At 42.0% G+C, this 18,607-nt stretch overlaps 1 long non-coding RNA gene across 3 annotated transcripts; it reads right to left on the bottom strand.

Moving 5' to 3' along the window:
• Positions 1–559: 559 nt before the first annotated feature.
• Positions 560–11,476, bottom strand: LOC309696291. 3 transcript variants are annotated; one of them, XR_014273410.1, is made up of 6 exons: positions 10,441–11,476; positions 9,755–9,833; positions 6,798–6,889; positions 5,920–6,077; positions 5,444–5,501; positions 560–1,820 (listed from the first exon to the last, which is right to left on the bottom strand). It is a non-coding gene; the product is annotated as an uncharacterized lncRNA (long non-coding RNA). The 3 variants fall into 3 exon arrangements; XR_014273411.1 differs by having other exon boundaries at positions 560–1,823; positions 5,444–5,498; XR_014273412.1 differs by having other exon boundaries at positions 560–1,823; positions 10,441–11,475.
• Positions 11,477–18,607: the final 7,131 nt, after the last annotated feature.

The raw sequence follows: 18,607 nt of genomic DNA, 5'->3' as shown, positions 1-18,607 counted from the left end.
AAGAATCTGAAAACAACACTTTTTTGGTCTAAGTGATCAAAGTAGAAAACAGAACTGGGGCCTGTTCTTCGTACCTCGCTAAGTAAGTTAGCTGGATTTGATTGTTGTCGATTTCGCGTGATCCTGGATCGTTCGGTTCCCCGAAGCCCATCCGGGACTTGCTGTCATAGCAACAGAGCCGTAAGCGTAAACCTGCTCGGGAGCAGGTTTACTTTATGTAAACAGGATTAGATCGCGGCCACGCAGGTATGTCCGCTTCATTTATACGAAAGCAACAGCGATATTCCACCACTGTTTCACCATAAATAAATAACATCAATGTAACTAAAGATAATGCAGCACCTGATCCTTTTATTGATTTCACACAGATACATACAGGTCATTTCCTAAAAAAGGGAAATGTACTATTAACATTCTATTACATGTATGTGATTATTACAGATGTAATTCATATTTCAGAGTAGTAATAGTAAATTACTTCGTGTAATCAAGATGAGAGACCATGGCTATAAAAGCGAAGGTGGATTTGGGAAGTCTGTCGCAGTCATATCCTGTCCGTTTACGCGAGCAGCCCATTGCGGAAGGTGCAAGATTGATAAGGAGAGTCCTCAGAATTCAGCGTATATTGCGGGATAGACAGGATCCTTTAGCTCAGCGCGACAGTGTGCTCATTGAGAGATATCGATATTCCCGTGGTATTATTTACTTAACCAACTTGTTGACGAGGGGGTGCAGGACCACCACCTGTCTTTTTTTGCTCTGCCCTTTTCTTGGTTGCGGTTATGAACAAACAAACAGAGTATTCCAGGGTCTCTTTCCTAGAGACGAAAAGCAATATAAGTGATAAATATTACCATTCTGTAGAATATTCTTATATTTCACTTTTACTTGTTCCCATGTTCTAGTGGGTCCTGTTGTGGCTCTAATGTGAAAGGGGATATAATATAACATATTATAATATAATGTAATATAATATTGGATAATATGGTGTGATATGATAAATCTACCCTACCGCCTACTGGTGTTGGCCAGAGGGGCCGATGGCGCAATATGGCAGCCTCGCTTCTGTCAGTCTGCCCCAGGGCAGCTGTGGCTACAACCGTAGCTGCCTCCACCAGTGTGTGAATGTGAGAGTGACTGAATAGTGGCAGTGTAAAGCGCTTTGGGTGCCTTGAAAAGCGCTATATAAATCCACTCCATTATTATTGTTATTATTAAATTACTTACGAGTTTAATTTGTCAGCAACTTTCTGCCAGCCCTCTCTCCTTGCTTTTGCAGCCTTTGCAGTGTTCCCTTGTGTTCTGATTAAACTCTGAAACTCCTGAAATCCCTCACTCAAGAGTTCTTGCTCTGCTGCCGAAAAATACCGAGCCGAGCGCGCTCCTTCGACATTTTCGCCGACCAATCAGAGGGTTGCCGATCAATGTTTCCACTATCGATGCGTAGCCCCTTTTACGACACCCAGTGATCTCACATTACTTCATCCAGCTGTACTAATCGTCAACAGCAGGTGTGTTCGGAGAACCGGATTAGCGAGCTCACGGTTAGCGTGATGATTTGGTCTTGGATGTGTCATTTGATCTTGGATGTAGTAAGCGACGTACGAAGAACGGGCCCCTGATGTTCAAGAACAAACCGTAGCTGCACTAATATTACACATCTCCATTGTTGTGGTGAACAGACATGTTGCTTTTAAAACCACATGCAGTGTGTGACCGTGACTGTTCACTGAGACCATGAACGCCACTTCGCTGAAGCCTTCGCCTTCTTCTTCTTCTTCTTCTAAATTGGAAGCAGAAGGAGCACGAGCTGCTTTGATCTACTGAAAGGAAAAAGCAGAACATCTGAGTTGAAACCAGTCAGCTGAAATCATTAAGACAGGAACAAATTCAATGCAGTGTCTCAGGTGGCTTAGCCTGTTACAACTGTTGATACAAGCTAAATACGGTTAACACACAGTGTCAGGGAGCTCCAGTGTGTAGTGTTTGTAGAGTACGCTTGGGGAGTGTGATCGTGTGTACAACGTCTCTTTATGTCTGTCTCCACGTTGGTTGAGTGTGGAGTAAGTGCATATGAGAGCATGAGGGTGGGAATGGATGTTTGTATCTGTGTGTGCCTGTATGTCTGTGTCTATATGTCAGGTTGGGTGTCAGGCGCCACCTCTCTGGGGACATCTCAGGCCCTCCAAGGTTTGGAGGCCTATCTCCCCCTACCACCACTTCCCCTGCCAGTGGCGGACCCCCTCAGACATCGGTGCGTTGGTGGTTCTTTGTGTCCGGGGATGGGCGTCCAGGTACACACCGGCTCACTCCTTGGTAGAGATGGACCGATCCGATATTACGTATCGGTATCGGTCCGATACTGACCTAAATTACTGGATCGGATATCGGAGAAAAATAAAAAATGTAATCCGATCCATTAAATATCACGAAAGCACCTCACAAAACTTGCAACACGCCGTAACTCACCTCAGGTTAGCACGTCGGAGCAGTATGCATCACGTGATAGAGCGGCTGTGGCATGCGGGACCTGTCAGTGGTCTGGATAGCATGTGGAGCTTCGCTAGCAACCCGGCATTTCATCTCCGACAAAGTTATCCCGAGAGAAGTAAAGCAAGTGTGTAAGTCCATCTCTGAATGTTTGTAAAGCATTCCTGCGTTAAGCTTAACAAACGATATATGGAGCGACTGCCTCTTCTTGCTGCTACTTCAATCATGAAACTGCTTAACGATCAGCTGATCGGCTTTTCTGTCGCGAGTCCGTGTCTCTAGTTTGCTTTTGGCCCACTTTGCACCAGAAAGAGGAAACCATCGGCTGAACAACAGCAGCACGTTTAAGCTTGATCAGCTATTGTTAGAATGTATTTAATATTACTTTCTACTCGAGGATCTTTTTCTAGTAGCTGACGGCTGGTAACTGTGCAGGGGCGGATCTAGCAAAGTTTAGCCAGGGGGGCCGATAGGGCATGAACAGGGAAAAGGGGGCACAAAGACGTACTTTTCTTTCTTATTCTCATTTAAAATGTCGAGCTTTTAATAAATAATTATCTGACAGCCAAAGTTTTAATTTGATGCAAAATGAATAGAAGTCCATTACTGTATATAGTAACTATTAAGTCTAATATACCCTAGTAAGCTATACTACTTTTTCCTTTGGGAAGGTACCATCTGTGCAGTCTGCAATTTTGTTGAAGAAAGATGTTGAATCTATTTAATATTTCTTGAAAAATAATTGATTTCTGTGCATTTTTTTTTCACACTGCATCAAATTAAGGTTGATTACGTCGATTAAGCATCATGAGGTGGAGCGTGAGGGGTGGTTCCCTATTTTTTATTTATTTATTTTTGTTGTTGCTGGGAGTTGGAACCCTATTAGTTAGGTTGCTTAATATTTATGCTAAGTACTCTTTAAAATACCAGAATAGGGAGGATGGTGTAGGTTTAAGTTTATTAGATTGATCAGTATTGCTGTACTATGAAATATTTTTTTTTGCATACAGGTATAACAGAATAGCTTTAGTGTAGTTGTTGTTTTAAACTTGAGTATGAACTTATACAAAATGCAGCAAGATATTTAAAAAACAGTTTTGTTGATTAAAAAACACCATATCGGATTCATATCGGTATCGGCAGATATCCAAATTTATGATATCGGTATCGGTATCGGACATAAAAAAGTGGTATCGTGCCATCTCTACTCCTTGGCGGCCGCTTATCGGGGCCTGGAGCCTGGGGCTCGCTCGGGCCACTTCGGAGGTGGGGTGCCCCCGGCCTCTCGGCCTGGGGCTCGGTCACTCAGGCGCAGCTGGCTGCCGGCGGAGCTCACGGGCGCGTCACTGCAACTCCCCCTGGCTTCTGCTCCGCGGCTGCTGAGTGAGCCCTCATCTGGGACTCTCCTCAGCTCTTTCCGGGACAGTGGCGCAGCTGCCCCTCTGTTGGTCTTCCTTGGTCTCTTGTGTTCTGGGGGCCTCTGGATGTCTGGAGTTTTGATCTCCTCCATACCTGCTTCACGCCCTGGAGGACGGGGCTGTGGCCCCCCCACACCCTCTAGCAGATTATTACATGAAGGAACCTTTTAAAAAAAACAAAAAACAAGCGCGTCCATGCTCACAGGTGTACACACGGGTGATCACACCCACAAACTACACCCTTTTTGGCTCCTACCTCAAAGCACACTGTGTTCTGTTGATCTTATGTGCTGCACAATAATGTTTAACATTTAGTATTTACTGTCATATTCCCATATATCATTGTGATGTTGTTTATTCTATTACTCTTGTTCTCTTCTGCTTGCTTTCTTTTTTCTTTCTCAGCAGGTGATCCAGGTGATTGATATATGCATTTTTTTTCTCTGCCCGTTCTGTTGGTTTTTGTCTTTTGCCCTTCTCCCCCGTCCCTCTTCTCAGCTGTTTCTCTTTCCCTCTTTCTTTCTCCCCTTCTTTCCCCCAGTCAAGTCTGTCCCGTATTCAGCAAGTGAAAATAAAATAAACAATAAAAGGTGAATCAAATGGACCATTACGGCAAGGCTGGGATGGTCAGTTTGGTAAAGTAAATCCGTTGGGCATCTTTCTTTGCCTTTAGACAACAATTCTGATGGCAAAAGAGCCAAACGGGACAGGCCAAAAAAAAAAAAAAAAAAAAAAAAAAAGGGAGCTCCAGTGTGGGAACTAGTGGCTTTAGGTTTGTAGTCATTTAACTTTCATCCATTCATTCATTTAATTCAGGAGGAAGAAATGTCAGGTTGGTGCAGGCTGGTTACATGCATTTGGTCCCATGCTGTCTTTAACTAAATGACTTGGTTCACTTTATGGCTGGGCTGTATGTGGGGTTATATCATGTTATTTGGGCAGGAGTTCCTGTCCCCTGTTAGGCTTAGAAAGTTTCTCCATAAGTAGAGTTTCTAACTCTTATAGCACATCTGTGGCTGACAGCTTTTTGGTGGCTCTTTTTACCCCACACTGGTTGTGAGTGTGTAAATAGCCCCACTAGTTCTTTTGGATTGCAGTTAACTTGGGAGGAAGAGGTAGGTCTGCCATGACTAGATGAATAACAATTATCTGGGATACATAAATTTCATAATGCATGCATATATCTCTATAAACCTGCCTGAGGGCTGCCATTTTTTACATTCAGTTATTTCTTTGTTGAATCTAAATAATGAATGTGTTACAGTTAAACTGACACTGGTCAGTGTAAATGGCTCATTGGGACACAGAAACCTTTAAATTAAACCTGATATCGAGTGTCAAACAATATCAAAGCTGTAAAAGCTGTTTACAGTCAGAATTTATAAAACTATGATTGTAAATAAATTCAAACAAGTGAGCTTTTCTCTTTGTGCTGAATATCAACACTGTGGTTTCTTAGACTGTAAGCTTTACTTTAGCACAACCAGTTGCAGAAGCCGTCACTCCAAATGTCTTTGATAACAAGAAAAAAATACCTTTTCAGTCCACGGCCTGAAGTTCTTCTCCGACATCTTCTGCCATCGGCTTTGTCTGCTAGTTTGAAGACAATAAACCACAAAAAGATGATTTAGTCACTTTGTCTGCGTCATGCAGCTCGAATGTGTCGTGTAACGATGTTGAATAGCCGTCGTTATCCCTCTGCTGTGTCAGTAGGATTGTACTGTACAGCATCTCATTGATATGTGAGGAATGCTAATGTAAACAGACTTACATCATTAAAACATAAAGGACAGGAGATATTTAGATATTTTTATATTTATATTACATTTTATAGCTGACGGATATTACTAAATAGATAGAATTTACTAAATAGCTGGATGAACATGAAAAGTATGTCTATAATAACAAATGACCATGAGAGGCAGTAGAATTAATTCAACTGGACACTCGAAAGACGTCCTTAAATGCTCTTTAAGTGGCAGAACAGATGAACAAACAGTTAATCGCTTACTTGAGATGAAATCTGCTCAGCTACTTTGAAAACAGCTTCTAACTGGTTCCTCCTTTAACAGGATGACTGCTCAGGGGTAAGGCCATCATGCAGTCCAGCAACCTTTATGGTTCTGCTTTGATTCACCAGGAACTATTAGGGAAACCTTCCAGCGCCTCCTGTGAAAGACACAGGCATAAACACACAAACATTTATTAACATGTTCCACAGTCTTCCAGTTTGATTTTCTCATCCTGTGGACAACAACGTACATGGATGCAGGTTTATTGTTAACTTTTGTAAGGTTTATTTAGTGAACATATCCAGCTGCAGCTCCACTGTGATCCTGAACTGGATAAGCACTTAAGAAAATGTGTCAATAAATGGACAAACATCAACTTACTATATTTATCCAAACAGACGGGACCAATAATGCTTCACTGAGTTAGAGACTTTAACGTCTCTTCTATGCAAGAATGTCTCGTGCTGATATACCTGCAAACTTGACAACAAAGGTTTTTCAGACTACATGTAGCTGTCCTCTATGTCAGCTCACACATTTACATTTATGTCACACTTATTTCTGCATTTTATAATTATTACTTACATTTTGATTAGATACCTTGAGTTTGTAAATGATCAGATTACATAATTGGAATACAATGTATCCAGTTCAGGGTCGCGGGAGGATGAAGCCTATCCCAGCTGATACAGGACAAAGACAGGCTGCCAGTTTATTGCAGGGCTAACACGATATGTGTAACAGAAAATCCACTTAAATGTTTGATATTTCTTATAATAATCATAATTATGACTATTATTTAAAGGCTTCTTTAAATAATACATTTTGATTTTTTATAACCTCTAAAATATAAACCTGAGCTGTTTCAGATTCTGACCTCTGACCTCACTGCAGCTCCCTCTTGGAAGTACGTCTGCTTCTTGTCTACCCCCAGTGTTGACCGCCTGCCCTTGATATCACGTACTGTACCTGAGGAACAAAAAAGGACAAACACTTGCCTTCATTTAAGAAGTACATTCATACAGAGGTAATCTATGGAAACACACTAGTTCACCCTTTGGGAGAAATCAGTTCCTGTGAAACATTTCTGTAAATGAACATCATGTGGAGAATGAATGAAATGAGTTCTTCAGGTGACTCAGCAGTCCCACACTGACAAATGAAATCTAGTTAAACTATTAAGCATCTTTGCTCTTCTGAAATCTGTGTTAAACAACAACAAACATAAATTAGTAACAAAAATACAGCTGAGTAGAGGCTTTACAAACCACCAGCAGCCATAATGCTAAATTTTAATCTTCAAATGTTTCTGAGCCGTCTTCAACCTGCTTTTAACACATTAAAGTCCCACAGTCAATGCAGCCTGACTCAATCCTAAATGTTCAGCACACAGAGACACAGAGGTACCGTTTAAAGTTTAGTGTTAACCTGAGTCACTGATCATTTGCAGTATTACAGAGTCTGGCAGTCTTTGCATGATGTCCACGTCACTGTAAGTTTCTAGCAGACTCTCAGGTGTGACAGGTGTGCCAGCAGGAAAGAGTAATAATAACCTGCATCCTGAGGTTTGTCATGCAGGATTAAAGGAGCCAGGCTTTGTTCACACAGCTAGGATTGTATTTTACACTGACCCTGGGTCAGTAGAAGTATCATACAGTTTAAACGAAGCACTGAAACTTGCACATATTTATTACAGATGCACTGAAGCTAATCGAGATATTTGCTGTCAGTCTGTGGCTGCGATTAAACACTTTACTGGAAACTTTATTAACTAGTAACTTCATCAGTCATGACCAGTGTTGGGACTAACGCGTTATTAAGTAACGCGTTACAGTAACTACGTTATTATTGTGGTAACGAGCACGGTAACTAGTTATTATGCCAAAATCAGGAACGCGTTAGTCGTTACTGGGATTTAGATAGGGTCGTTACTCGTTACTTCGTGTGGTGGCTATCGCGGAGCTTCCACAGATTCAGTAACATTAGCAAGTGGTGGAGGCCAGCAGGTGGATGAGGGAAAGGGAGGAAAAGAGACCCGAGGCGGCCGCCGGTCCAAGTGTGAACTGAACTTCAGGTAAGAAGTTATGACCTGCAGTCTCTCTGGGTCAGATATGAACCAAGTTTAGGTGGAGTTTATTTTCGTTATGCTGACTTTTTCCGTACTGCGTGCTAGCTAGCATGACGGAGTTTCTATACAGCTGGGTGGGTGCTATGAAGTTAATGATGTTGAACTTTATTTTGTTCATAAGTTATTAGAGTTGCCAACCGTCCCGCCTGGTATTCAGAGAAAATATTACGCGGAACAGTTTGTCCCGTAATTCAGCTACAATGAAAAAGGCACAAAGCTGGAGTTATTCTGTGTCTTGCTGCACAGCTGCCTCTTCTTCTCTCATTCTCCCCCCTCCCTCTCCCGTTTCTACTTCAATCATGAAAACTGATCAATGATCAGCTGATCGGCTCTCTTGTTTGTTTATCGCTCACTTTGCGCCGAAAGAGGAAGCCAGCGGATGTCGCGCTAAACAACAGCAGCAGTTTAAGCTTGATCAGCTGTTGTTAGAATTTATTTAATATTAATTTCTAGTATCAGCTGATGTTTGCTGGAGCCACAGCTGTAAACCTGCTGGTCATGATATGGTTTGGTTATCTGGTGAGAGGGAAACATGAAGATGAAACCAGGAGATGTCCTTACTGGATCATCAGAGCTGTGATGGAGAAACATGTTTACCTTTTAGGTGACATGAATGAGTTGAAGGGAAGTTATGAACAGTTTCTGAGAGACAAATAACCCCAGGATCCTTTTTTAGGTAGCTGACAGCTGGTAACTGTGCAGGTGCGGATTTAGCAAAGTTTTGCCAGGGGGGCAGGTAGGGCATTAACAGGCAGAGGGGGGCACAAAGAAATACTTTTCTTTCTTATTCTCATTTAAAATGTCTAGCTTTTAAAAAATAATTATCTGAATCTTACAACAAACGATTGATAGATTGATGCATATATAACATCAGAACAGTGTACATCACTGTCACAACAGTGTTTATTTTCATTCAAAGGCTTTATGATTTTTCCTATAATGGTGGGCCGGTCTCTAGTCAAAATGCCCGGGACAATTTTTTTGTCCCAGTCCAGCCCTGTATGCAGCTCATCTGCAGTCTGGTGTTGCCTACATCTTCCTATTCAGAAGGCAGCATTTCCGAGTTCTGAGTACAATTGAAAGCACCACGACTGCAGTTTTTGTGTTGGATGTAAAAGGCGCACGTGACGCTGTGACGTAGGCTGGAATCATGGCAGCAGTCAATGACGGTCCAGATGTAGGATTTCTCTCGTGGAAATATGCACATTATCTTTTCCTTTCTATTGGTAGGTGGCACAGTGCACTTGTGGCAAGTAAGCAAGCTAGAAGACTGGCAAAGTTATGGAAGCAACACATTAACAAGAGAATTCTGAGTAAAACCAAAGTTACTTTCCCTAGTAACTAGTTACTTTGAAAGTAACGAGTAACTTGAAGTAATGGCGTTACTTTTGAGAGAAGTAACTAGTAATGTAACTAAGTTACTATTTTAAAGTAACTTACCCAACACTGGTCATGACAGAAGCTAATATTTCTGTGCTAACATCGTTTAGCCAGTAACAGCTTTCCTCCAATATAAGCTAACGTTTACACCGTAACTTTAAGCTAGCACCATAAAGACGGTAAAACACGTAATAATATCTACAAATGCATCTTAAAGCTGTTATATTAGCACTCGGTGTATTACTAAGATAACCACATTAACATTACTGACACTCGCTGACTTTTAATAGTCATTCTATAAATGCTGTCCGTTTAAATGGTCTTACCTGTACACACTGCATATCCACCGGATTGCAGCCAGAGTGGATTCTGGAGTCTTCCACGCTCCTGTTAGTGATCCTCCATCTGGATGGATGAGAACAACCTTCTGAACAATCTAGCAGGAGATGACCCATATCTATGGGACTGATTTGTGCTAATAACGCCCATTGTATGGACTGATAACAGCCGAAGCGGGTGAATAAAGCCACCCAGTAGCTAGCTGTGCCATTACCCAGCATACATCACTCCCTCCGTAAATGCAATAAACCATACAAAAGTATTGTTCTACCTGTTTTTCAGGTAGTTGTTTACATTATATAATTTATTGTGTTCTGTATACGTCACTACAATGTGATTTGGAAAATGTCTAAATATACCAACAAAAGGCACTTCCGCGGCAATCTCTTCAATCGGAGGACCCTTCACGTCAATTCCCGACGCGAGAGGGGTACCCTGCGCGTCCATAAGTGCAGCAGAGGGAGCCTGACCATGCGTCACACGTTTGACGAGTTGGGAGTGAGAACGTGTTGTATAGTCAGTAATACATGTAGTAAGGCTGTCAATGTCCTCTCCGTGGTCGTCACAGATCACCTCCCACTCTGCTGCAGAGTTGTTCTTTCACAGTGATGTGAAAGGGGGTTACACCATCTGTCATTCACAAACACTGTCAGTCCCCCTCCTTTCCTCTTACCGCTCTCTCTCGTCCTGTCCGCTCGCAGCATCTGGAATCCCAGTAGTGTCACGCTCGTGTCCGGAGTTAGCGGTGTTAGCCATGATTCCGTTAGCATCATGATGCTACGTTGCCGGTGTTGTGCCAAAACCGGTACTCCCTCTGTGACCAGGTTAGCGACGTGAGCTCATTCATCATATTGGGCAAAGATCTTACGTTTCCAATAATTACAGAAGGAAGAGATGGTCGATAACGTCTCCTTCACGGGCGACGGCGCTCCTTCCCAGCACGACACCCCCGTCTTTTCCTCCTCAGCTCGCTGGGAATGTCGGGTCTGTCCGCCGGCAGTACCGTTGCGGGACGCAGCGCTAACAGCTGATCCTTACTGTAAACAAAGGATTCCTGCTCTGGGTCCCCAGACACGGGTGAAAAAAGTAGAAATAAACTAAGAAAAACGACCAGAACTAGCACAAAATGGTAGAACATGGTTGCAGAGTCTAATTACTAATACGTTAGTTATAAAAAAAATTACGAGAAGAAAAAAATAAGAAAGAAAGAAACTCAGAATGAGCAGAGCTGCTGTAACAGGCTGCCGCACACGGGGGGCGCCGGTGTTCCAGATCTACTGGCGTTTAGATCGACTGGCGTTGGTCGAACAGATGTGTGGCAGTCTTGCGTTTCAGGAGCTGCTACCGACAAACCAGCAAAAAAACGCCAAATGTGTCATCTGTGACACTTGTGAGGTTGTCTCAAACACACTCCGTCAGTCTTGATGCTGTTGAACAACAAAATGTTTAAAAATGTGGCGAGTTTACCTGGTGATATCCTCATGCGCGACGCGATCGCGAAAACAGCAAACAAGTAACACCACGCCGATGTTGTTCACAGGACAGCAAGAGTAAACGATCGGGAGACTCTTGTCGTCGTTATCGTTCCCCTCGCACGGTTTATTTCTCCGAATTCAGCGTTTTTGCTTCACAACTAAAGCGAGCAGTTTACTTTGTGCACTAACATGGACTCGAGTCAACCAGCGCCACCTCTGGCCAAGTGCCACAGCCTACAGCCAGATCAACTTGTGACATACATCTGCAACACGTTTGAATTCGTGTCATGCACATTTGTACCTTTCAATTGTCTCTGTTTGTGCGTCATGCAAATAAACCTTTGAAATGAATGAAATGATATCATGTATTTATTATCAGCCTAAAACTGGTAAAACTGTGTTTGTCATTACTTTTGTATAGTGGTATTACTTTCGCAATTTTCATTTTTTTTGGAAAACAACCGGACTGAAATGATAAATTGCAGACATACAGTATGTTAAGGGACTAGCAATATTCAGAATAACCTGTTTAACTACAGACATATTTATGTCATGATAATCCATTGAACACTTACTTTTACATTTTAATGTGATATTTATTACTTCTTGCTCATTTGTAGCTGAGAGGAACAGTGAAAAGAGATTTGATTTTATATTACTGATATTTTCATTTTTTTGACACGGGATGTCCGCTGCTAGTTCAGGGCCAACATTTATAAAAAAAAATTATTGAACCCATCTACAATGCTACTCATGTTGTGATTTTCACCATTTGCATCAATGAAACATTCAGGATATGATGTTTCAGAAGATCCTTGTTTAATTAAGTTGTTTAACACATCCCAAGTTCCTTTTATATTGTTTTTTTCATATAATCTTCTTCTATAATAAAGTTGTTTACTCGTTCTTATAATATCAGTCAATTTATTTCTATATGCTTTATATCTTTGTTCCACTTCTTTTGTTTTTACTTTGATAAACTGTTTATACAGATTGTTTTTCTTTTTGCAAGCATTAATAATTCCTTTTGTGAGCCAAGGACTTTATATTTTTTCTTTGTCTTGTGTTTGTTTACAGGACAATGTTTATTGTACAACATAGTGAAAATATCTAGGAAATTGTCATAAGCCTTGTCCGCATCTGACTCTTCATACACCAAACTCCAGTCTTGTTGTGCTAAATCGAAATTGAAGGCATGAATTGCTTCTTCATTTATTGCCCCTACGTGGCGTCCTTGTAGGGGCGCCACATGCCAGAATACTCCACTATGGTAGACCAGTAATCATATGGGCCCTTCCAATAAGTGTGATAGGGGTAACCAAGCTTCTGATTATTACACTCTATATCTACCATTGGATTGTAACCTACCCAAACATCATATTCCCGCCATGAACTATTTAAACCTTTACATGGCACGGTGGTTAGCACTGTTGCCGCACAGCAAGAAGGTCCTGAGTTCAATTCCACCATCAGGCCGGGGTCTTTCTGTGTGGAGTTTGCATGTTCTCCCCGTGTTTGCGTGGGTTCTCTCCGGGTACTCCGGCTTCCTCCCACCGTCCAAAGACATGCAGCTTGTGGGGATAGGTTAATTGGATAATCCAAATTGCCACTAGGTGTGAATGTGCGAGTGAATGTGAGTGTGAATGGTTGTCTGTCCCTGTGTGTTAGCCCTGCGACAGACTGGCGACCCGTCCAGGGTGTACCCTGCCTCTCGCCCTATGACAGCTGGGATAGGCTCCAGCGCCCCCCGCGACCCAGAAAAGGATAAGCGGAAGCGAATGGATGGACATTTAATGACAGCACAAAGATCGAATGTGTACGAAGTAGTGGACCCTTTAACGTAGTCCAACTCTACACCGCCATAATAATCAAAACACTCATCTGATTTACCTGTTTCACTACGTTTGGTTCGCTTCACCATGGCCTGTGATGATGCAGTCGCTGGAATGGATTCAGGTCTGTCTCTGGGCAATTCACTTATAAGAAAAATCACAGTTACAATAACAACAGTCACACCTAACACTACCATTTTTCTCCAATTCCCCCTCAACCAGCCTAGAGAAGTTGACATGATTTAAATGTAGATAAAAGGCTCGTCTATTTACATCTCTCCCTCACAGAAGGCTTCTCTGCAGAGCATCAAATCTGCATGGCAAAGTGACACACTTTAGGTGATCTTCATCCTTGGGAAAAGTGGTGTCAACTATTTCCCAGTCTCCTAGTATTTGTGCCTCACACAGAAACACAATTCCATCGCTGGACTTCCTCTGCACCGTCACTTTTAGAGCTTGGCACGCTCTCTCCATCCCTCGAGTTCTCATGTTCCAACGCTGCTGAAGATTTAAGGCAGAGCACGTCGTACACCTTAGTCGTCTTCCTCAGCGTCAACATTGAATCTTTCATTTTATTTAAAATCTTGCTGTGGGAAGTCTCCTCTTGATCTCCTGGAAGCTCAGTAGCACAGCTCTCTGTGTGATGTCCGCTGTGCTGAAGATGATCTCTGATCCTCCTGAAGCCTCTCTCCTGGCCTCAGCTCCCATCTTGTGGACAATCCTCTCAGCCACTCCTTCTCATCATGGCACCTCACGACATCTACAAATTCAAAAATGACACTCCTCTCGCCACACGGCTTTCGCCATGTGTCAACTCCCCAATGAGACATGCACAAGAATGTTGCACATTCTCTCTAAAACAATCTCCAGGGTTTCCCACTTGGAGCAGCCATACTCCAACCTGTAACCCTGTGTAAAAACATTAATCAGCAGTCACATGTTAAGCTTGTTTAACTCCCAGCTCCACCTGGAGCCTGTAACCTGGAAGACAAATCTGTTAAATCAAACTTCACATTTGCAACCAACTGTAGATCATGAGAGTGATAAAGTACTCAGCATAACAGACAAGTATCATGTGCAGGTTTTCTCCAATCATGAAATCACTATTATTACCATAATTTGTCCCAAATCATGAATATTCCCAATTTATTCCACAATTAATCTGTGACTTTCCTTAAACAATTTCACTCCACCCATTTTATCACTTTGAGTTCAATAGTGGCAGGCTAATGAGCCCATCTTCAACTATTCCATAAACACTGCATCCCTTATTTGTTTTTCTCATGTCACTTGTCCACTTTTGCTGAATCCTCCACATGCACTCTTAAAGAAAACAAACATTAGCAACACACATGGCTCATGTGGTGGGCAGGCGTCGGCCATCCACATTCCAGAGGTGCCATAAAAAGACCATAAAGTTAGCCATCCATAGCTGTGGAAAGAAGTGACACTAGTTTTCAACACAGGAAATTTCTCACATGTTATTCACATTGTCAAAGTAGCCTTCACATTTTCCCAAAAACACAGTGTAACAGCATCACCAACTCATAACCTGTAGTAGAGAAACAAACATCCACCAATTGTTCTGTTGGAAATCACATCATCAAATCACATGAAGAACTGTAATGCTGTAGAAAAGAATGCAAATATTAGCGCTGCGCAGGTGTGTACACACTTTCTCACAGTAACTTCTGTGAGCAACATGAATAACACACCCCTGGTAGATTCACAAACACAGAAAATGGCATTTAAAAGGTGAAACCATCACGCAACCTCAGATGTTGCTGTCATCTTTCTGCTCCTGTAAAAGGAAACACATAAATTCATCCACCCTTTTGTCCTGTCTAGGTGGAGCTTAACCTTGAGTCGTGGTTAAGTCTTGTCAGCTTTTACCAGTCAGTCAGTTTGTTTTTATTTCCATTCATTCATTCATCCATTCTTTCTTTCTTTGCTGATAGTGGAACCTATCGTCGCATTTAGTTTCCACTTTCAGCAAAATGACGTCATTTCAAAAGAAAAAGAAGAAGAACTTTAGATCGGATTTCCTCGCTGAATCTTTTTTAGGCAGGGACTAATTGTCCCAAATAAGTGGCTTTCTCCAGAGCCCATTTTAATGTGGAGAAGCTCACTTATAACAATTTTCTTTACGACGTGTAGCACTTTTAATTCCCGACGTGCAGATCTGCTTAAAGAGAAGAAATTCACAAACAAAAATCAGTGCACTGTTCAAAAAATAGAAATAAAAATTGACAAATAAAACTGAAAAACAAAAGAAAAAAGAAAAAATACAGAAGCCCGGTCTTAAGACTTGTCACGGAATATTCTTTCTCTTATAGGTGAGAAAACACCCATAGTTCAGTAACAAAACAAAACAAAAAACAAAACAAAAATCTGCTAGTTTCACTCATTTAAACTCTGGCTGCAGGATTCTGTTCACCCCTGCTATCATGTTCCCCAAAATAATACTAATTCAGTCGTCTATGTATCAGTTCTCAACCCACTCACTAAAACAAACAGGATGATGGTAACAAAATTACCTACTTAAAATTGTGTTTGATCTTCATTACATGTGTGTGTCGGGTTAATACATTTTCTGTTTTTATGTATCCTTTTATGTACCTTCCCCCTTTTTTCTGAAACAAACTCCGTTCACTCCAAATTTTGTTTCAGAAACATCTAAATGAAAAACTCTGTCATAGTCAGGCACAGCTAAACCTCAAATGCTTGCAGGTTACCATAGGCAACCACACTGTGTGTTGTCAACCCCTTCCACAAATGCCCTCTTTTAATGTGTAACACTTTGTGTATGATTTTTAAACAGACTCACATGCTTAAGATGTTGTCTAATCTTCATGAGCTCTCTTGTGTTTGTGTTAGTAGGGTTAATGCATGTTCTGCTTGTGTATGTGATTTTGTATATGTTTCTATTTTCGCAGTGTTTCAGACTCCTTCTCAATTTTCCAACTTAAGCAGTCAGATTTCTTTTCCCCAGGTTTGCTAACCCAAATTTTGATTTCCCACATTAAATAATTCCCATGTGTTCTCACCTAGTCTTCTCACTCTGTTGTCCTCTCCCACTTCAACAGTCCAATAGCCGGCAGTTCTCCTTCAGCTTTGTCCTGTGTTCCACTGTCTCTTCTTGCCATTTTACTCCAAAGGTGGCAAATGTTAAACTCCAACAGTCTCCTCAGTTCTCCTCAAATGTTCTTGTCACATGCACAGTGAAGTTGCAGCTTGTTGGAAACACAGTGCCATTCATCCAATCAGGCAGGATGATGGGTTTGCTCTTCTTCTCTGATGCTGTTTGTTCACATTGCTGCTGCTTGCTGGGACTCTTTGCTCAGGACTTTGCTGCTGTCCCTTTATCTGCCATGTTATTGCTCTTTAGAGCTGCATTCCTTGTCTTCAGGAAGGAGTGAGAGCTCGCTTGTGAGGTTGAGAAATACATGGTGCTGTAAATAAGTTAGCCAGAAACTTGGCCTGCATGTTTCCAATGATGTTAAACTATGACTTTCTTCCAACCGCTGCATGTGGAAAATTGATTCAGGTCTGCTTTTCACCTGAAAGTGACAAACTAAGACATTTTCATTATTATTATCAGTGCTTAATCAACACACATCTCTCTCTCTCTCTCTCTCTCTCTCTCTCTCTGTTCTTGTGAACAGTCCTTTCTTAAAAGCAGAAAATGAGACTGTAGTTGTTCCTGGCTGATCAACACAAAACCTTTTTCCTATAATTTTTTTCATCTACAATATAAATTCTCTCTTTTTCACTCTTTTTTTTTCTGGTGCATATTATGTGTGGTGTCCCCTGTGTGGTGTCACCTTTCCATTTTTCTAACAGTACACTTGCATACCTCAGTGCTTGTCTTCCTCCCCCTTTTGTGGTGGTCTGGACACTGTGTCAATCCTCCACTTCCAGGCAGTCGCTTGTCTCCCCGGATTCCTTAACCTAATTTGATTCCCCACACTAAAACAGCCGCCTCAGTCCTCTTCTGCTCCTTTCTCTCCCACTTTTCAGTCCAATGGCAGTCAGTTTTTTCAGCTTTGTCCCGTGTCTCTCTTTGTCCCACTGTCTCTTTCATTGCCATCTCACTCCAAACATGGCAAATGTCAAACTCAGACAGTCTTCTCAAAAGTCCTTCACACACAGTGAGGTTGCAGCTTGCTGGAAACGCATCTCCATCCATCCAATCTAGATGGTGGTTCTTCTCTTTCTGATGCCGTTTGCCCACAGCGCTGCTGGACCTCTCTGCTCAGAACTCTGGTATTGTCTCTTGGACTTCTGTCCACTGTTGATGTTCATGCTCGTGCTTCTGAAACTGCACTCTGTGTCTTCAGGGAGAGCTTCCTTGGAGCTTGCTTGTTCAGGATGAGGACGGGAAACTGCAAAACAATTCAGCCAAAAAATTCTGGCTGGGTGTTTCTATTTCTTCTAATGATCTTAACCTATAATTTTCTTCCGACTGCTGCCCGTGGAGAATTGATCCAGGTCCGTTCCCCACCTGTAAACGACAGACTGAGAGACTTTCATTATTCACTGTGACTGCATATGTTTTCATCACTCATAAAGCAACACATCTCTGCTTATTTTGTTTTGTTCTCTACTGACTTTAAACCCCAAAAATGAAATTTTATTTATTCTTAACCGCAAACACAAAAATCTTCTTGATGTTGTTGTTAATTATTTTGAACTTATTTATCATTACTCTAGCACTAATCCACTCTTTAATTTGCTTTATTTACTTTTAATTCATTTTCTCCTCTTTGATCACTACGATTTCTTAACTATTTATTATTTCACAAAAAAATCAACTAATGTACTTTGTCTCCCTCTTTGTCATCAAGGAATTCACACACACTCACGGGCTGGTCACTCGCCCCCACCTTTTCTTTCTCTCTCACACACGCACATTTTGCTCTTCGTTCGTTCCACCTGTGAACCCCGCCCCTCGAGGCTGGCTCACACACACTTCATGCTTCTCGCAGTCCCATTCAAACTTTCTGCGAGACACTTCTTCCTCTGCTTATTCCGGACAACACCCTAAGCGGCACACAAAGCGGATGCCGTCCACTCGTGCACCTCACAAATTATTCAAACTGCGCCACGGACTCGATACCGCGGTTTCTCTTCCCCTAAAAAATATAAAACCAAATTAAACCCCCCAATTGACTTCAGTTTCCAACAATTCGCAACACGGCCTCCTACCGCGATTTCTGCACACCACAAACACACACTTTTAGACACGAATTCTTTTTGTTACTTCAATTGACTCCCGTACTTCAGACGAGACGCCGACTCTAACGGCGCTTTCACACACACACGCAATCTACACACACTGCAGTCAGTGGGCTGAGCCAAGCAGTCGTTCTCTCACTAACAAAGCAACTTGCCCCCACTCTCATGCACATTATCAACCACGACTAGGATCCAACACCTAGCTTTAGTTATTTAGGGCGCCCTCAGTGCCCAGGTTACCAACCTGGCAAATCCCAAGGACGCGTCCAACCAAGGGTGGAGTTGCCAAACTCGG

The sequence above is a fragment of the Aulonocara stuartgranti genome (assembly GCF_965226115.1).
Source record: "Aulonocara stuartgranti genome assembly, chromosome: 3".
Taxonomy (NCBI): Eukaryota; Metazoa; Chordata; class Actinopteri; order Cichliformes; family Cichlidae; genus Aulonocara; species Aulonocara stuartgranti.
This window is presented reverse-complemented; position numbering and strand designations above follow the sequence as displayed.